The sequence below is a fragment of the Durio zibethinus genome, chromosome 24 (assembly GCF_047325235.1).
Source record: "Durio zibethinus cultivar Kanyao isolate XHJ-2024 chromosome 24, ASM4732523v1, whole genome shotgun sequence".
Classification (NCBI taxonomy): Eukaryota; Viridiplantae; Streptophyta; class Magnoliopsida; order Malvales; family Malvaceae; genus Durio; species Durio zibethinus.
This window is the reverse complement of record NC_143185.1, coordinates 11,637,210-11,642,436: the sequence shown is the minus strand read 5'-3', so window position 1 is coordinate 11,642,436 and position 5,227 is coordinate 11,637,210.

The following is a 5,227-nucleotide window of genomic DNA, read 5'->3' as shown; positions in this document are numbered from 1 at the left end:
TTCAGTAATTCTTTTTTTCTTTTTCTTTTAACTTATTTGTTCATTTGCTTTCTTTCTTTTTTGTTTTAAATTTTTTTATATATTTTGTATTTTCATTTTTTTATTTGTTCTTACTTTTTCTTATATCTTTTTGTTCACATTTTTTTTTATTTCTTCTTTACAATTTCAAAATCTCAACACTTCTCTTTCTGTGTACTTTCTTTTGCTTTTATTTATATTTTGTATTGACTTTTTATTTTATTTTTTATCTTTGATTATTTGCCCTTTTTTTATATTTGTTATATTTTTTTTTGTTTTTCTTTGTATATTCTAAACTAAAAGTTTTTTCTATTTTATATTTCAAATTTTTCTTCATTTTGTCTTTTTATATTTTTTTATTAGCTAATTTTTTATTTTTTGTTTTTGTTTATTTTTTCTTTTATATTAATATTTTTTCTTAATTTATTTTTCATTTATTTTTTATTTTTATTTTTTGAATCTTTTTTATTTTTTCATTTTCTTATTTTGTCTTTTTTTTTGCTATTTTTGTTCTATTTTATAATTCTAAAAAAAAACCAAAAAGCTAAAAAAAAGGAAAAGAAAAAGAAAGTAAATAATGAAATAAAAAAAATTCTACAAGTTCAATCTTTAATTTATGTTTTAAAACTTAACTTGAATTTGAAAGTTTAGATGCAAAATATTTTAATTTGAATTTATTGATTTAAATCGTTAAAAATGTAAAAATATATATACGTATAGTAAATAGTGATAGACATAACAATTCCAAACTAGTGTTATTATATATAAGCCAATAAAATTCCAAAAGAAAATAACAAAAATAATTATTATCACTTAACAAATTGTAATAAATAAAAGATAAATATTATACAATCCAAAATAATAAATAAAATAATTAAAATTATATATAAGCCAATAAAATTCCAAAAGAAAATAATAAAGATAATTATTATCTCTTAACAAATTGTATTAAATATAAGATAAATATTATACAATCCAAAATAGTAAATAAAATAATAAGTAATAAAAAAATAATTCAAATTGTATTAAATATTATACAAAATAATTTTGTTAATTAGATAAATTACATGATAAATAAAAACAATTTTCAAGATAAAATACAAGATGATGTTAATTAGATATCTAATTAGTATAGATGCACATAACACCTTCCATGTCTAATGAAGTTAAAGTCTCATCAACAATGTTTTAATATCCATAACATTATAAAATTTTTATAAAAAAACAAAAAATAAAAAATAAAAGGAAAATAAAATTTAAAAAAATATTAAAACAAAAGGAAAAAGATAAAATAAGTATTAAAAAGGGAAAAAAATTAAAAAAAATACAAAAACAAAAAAAAATTCCAAAAGTAAAGAAAAAACGACAAAATAGTAAAAAGTTTAGTTTATAAAATACAAACAAAAATAAAAAATAAAACAAATAATAAGAAATAAAGATATAAAAAATCCAAGAAGAAAATATAAAAAATGAAAATGGATGACAAAGTAGAAAAAAATAATTTAGAAAATACAAGCAAAAAAAAGTAATAAGAAAAAATCCAAAAATAAAAGAATTAACAAAGGGAAAACTTTAATACAAAATAAAAAAAAAAAACCAAAACAAGGAAGTGTAAAAAAAAAAATGGTAACAAGAAATAGGAAGAAATTTCTGAACAAAATTAGAAAAAGAAGAAAAAAAAATGAAGAGGCAAAACTATGAAATAAAACAAAAAAAAAAGTGTGTAGAAAATTTTAAAACAAAGAAAAAAGTGCAATCCAAAAAAATATGAAAGCACATGAAAAAATAAGCAAAGAAAAAGAAAAAAAATTAAAAGGAAAATATCCAACAATGATAAATAAAAAAAGAAAAAGAATCCAAAACTTATAAATTTTTTATAAAAAATAACAAAAATTAACAATAAAAAATAAAAGGAAAAAGATAAAATAAGTACTAAAAAAGAGAAAAATTAAAAATAAACAAAAACGCAATTAAAAAAAAGTAAGAAAATGAAAAAATGAGCCAAAATAAAAAATACAAAAAATACAAAAACTAATAAAAATTAAAAAAAGAAAAGAAAAAGACAATAGAAAAAATTTTAGTTTATAAAATACAAACAAAAAATAAAAAATATAACAAATAATAAGATATAAAGATATAAAAAATCAATGATAAAAAATTAAAAAAAGAAAAAAGTTAATAAAAAATAAAAACAAAAGAAAGAAGTGTGGATAAAAAACACAAATTAAAAAGAAATGCCAAAAAAAACCCAAAAATAAAAAGAAGAAAAACCTTAAGAAAAAAATGAAAAAAATAAAGATAAAAAGTAAAAAGAGTACGAAAAGAAAAAAAATAATAGAAAATAATGTAAATGACCAATTAGATTAGAGCAACAAAAAAATCAAAGTAAAAAAGAAAATACGTAGTGAAAGAATAATATAATGAAGACAAGAAGGAAGGTATTTTGTAAAAAAGAAAAAAAGAAAAAAATACTATATAACAAAAATATAATAAATGAAAAATTAGGAAAATGTATAAAAAGTAAAAAAACAAAAAGCTTTAAAAAAGGAAATAAATAAAGAAATAAAAAAATTCTAAAAAGTTCAATCTTTAATTTATGTTTTAAAACTTAATTTGAATTTGAAAGTTTAGATGCAAAATATTTTGATTTGAATTTATTGATTTAAATTTAAAATTTTTAATTTTTAAACCGTTAAAAATGTAAAAATATGAATACATGAAGTAAATAGTGATAGATATAACAATTCCAAACTAGTGTTATTATATATAAGCCAATAAAATTCCAAAAGAAAATAACAAAGATAATTATTATCTCTTAACAAATTGTATCAAATAAAAGATAAATATTATACAATATAATTTTGTTAATTAGATAAATTACACGATAAATAAAAATAAATTTCAAGATAAAATGCAAGATGATTTTAATTAGATATCTAATTAGTATACATGCACATAACAGCTTCAATTTCTAATGAAATCAAAGTCTCATTCAACAATGTTTTAATGTCCATAACATTATAAAATTTTTATAAAAAAACAAAAATAAAAAATAAAAGGAAAAAAAGAGAAAACATTAAAGCAAAAGGAAAAAGATAAAATAAGCATTAAAAAAAGCACAAAATAGAAAAAATAAAAAAGTAAGGAAATGAAAAACTAACGAGTCAAAAGAAAAAATTATAAAAATACAAAAACTAATAAAAATTTCAAAAATGAAGAAAAGATGACAAAATAGAAAATAAAATTAGTTTATAAAATACAAACAAAAAATAAAAAATATAACAAATAATAAGATATAAAGATATAAAAAATCAAAGATAAAAAATTAAAAGAAGTTGAAAAATGAAAAGGGATGACAAAGTAGAAAAAAAATTAAGTTAGAAAATACAAGCAAAAATAATGTAATAAGAAAAAGATAAAAAAAATCAAAGATACAAAAATTAACAGAGGGAAAAGTTAAAACAAAATAAAAACAAAACAAGGAAGTGTAAAAAAAAAATGGAAACAAGAAATAAAAAGAATTTTGCGAAAAAAATTGGAAAAACAAGAAAACATAAAAAATGAAGAGCAAAAATATGAAATAAAACGAAAAGAAAAAAAGTTTTATAGAAAATTTTAAAACAAAGAAAAAAATGAAAACAAAAAAAAATAAGTAAAAAAAAAGAGAAATTTAAAAGGAAAGAGAGTTAATGAAAAATTAAAAAAATACAATAGAAAATAACCAACCAACAACGATAAATAAAAAAAGAAAAGAAAAAAAAAAGATAGAAAGATTAAAAAAATCCAAAACATTATAAAAATTTATGAAAATATAAATAAAGAAAGAAATAAAAAATCAACCAAAATAAAAAATAAAAATAAAATAAGAAAAAAATATTAAAGCAAGACAAAAAAGATAAATAAAATACAAAAAAATATAAAATATAAAAAGTAAGAAAATAAAAAATAATGAATCAAAAATAAAAAAAGATAAAAATTGAATAAAAATTTCAAAAATAAAAGGAAATGAAAAAATAGAAAAAAATATTTTAAAAAATACAAAAAATTGAAAAGCATATAAGAAATAATAAGAAAACAATATAAAAAATCAAAGAAAAAAAATTAAAAAAGAGAAAAGTTAATGCAAAATAAAAATAAAAACCAAAGAAGAAAATGCAACAAAAAAAAAACTATAAGAATTTGAAAATGAAAATAAGAAATAAAAAGAAATTTTTGAAAAAATTAAGAAAAGAATAAAAATGAAAAGACAAAAGATTTATGAAAAATAAAAAATCCAAAACATTCTAAAAATTTATGAAAATTTAAATAAAGAAAGAAATAAAAAATAAACCAAAATAAAAATAAAATAAGAAAAGAATATTAAAGTAAAACAAAAAAGATAAACAAAGTACAAAAAAAAAAGAAAAAAAGAAAAAATAATTAATCAAAAATACAAAAATTGAATAAAAATTAAAAAAGTGAAAAAGAATGACAAAATAAAAAAAATAGTTTTGAAAAAACAAAAAAATGAAAAACATATAAGAAATAACAACAAAACAATATAAAATGTCAAAGACAAAAAATTAAAAAAGAGAAGTTATTGCAAAATAAAAATGAAAAGCAAAGGAGAAATTGAAAAAAAAAGTACGAGAATTTAAAAACGCAAGTAAGAAATAAAAAGAAATTTGGGAAAAAAAAAGAAAAGCAAGAATAGAATAAAAATGAAAAGACAAAAGATTTGAAATAAAAAAGAAAACAAGAAAGTAAAAAATATTAAAACAATGAAATAATGAAAACAAATAAAAATGAAAGCATGTGAAAAAAAAAAAGCGAAAAGAAAGAAAATTTTGATGGAAAAAAGGTTTTTGAAAAATTATAAAATAGAACAAAAATAGCAAAAAAAAAAGACAAAATAAGAAAATGAAAAAATAAAAAAGATTTAAAAAATAAAAATAAAAAATAAATGAAAAATAAATTAAGAAAAAAATATTAATATAAAAGAAAAAATAAACAAAAACAAAAAATAAAAAATTAGCTAATAAAAAAATATAAAAAGACAAAGTGAAGAAAATTTTGAAATATAAAATAGAAAAAACTTTTAGTTTAGAATATACAAAGAAAAACAAAAAAAATATAACAAATATAAAAAAAGGGCAAATAATCAAAGATAAAAAATAAAATAAAAAGTCAATACAAAATATAAATAAAAGCAAAAGAAAGTACACAGAAA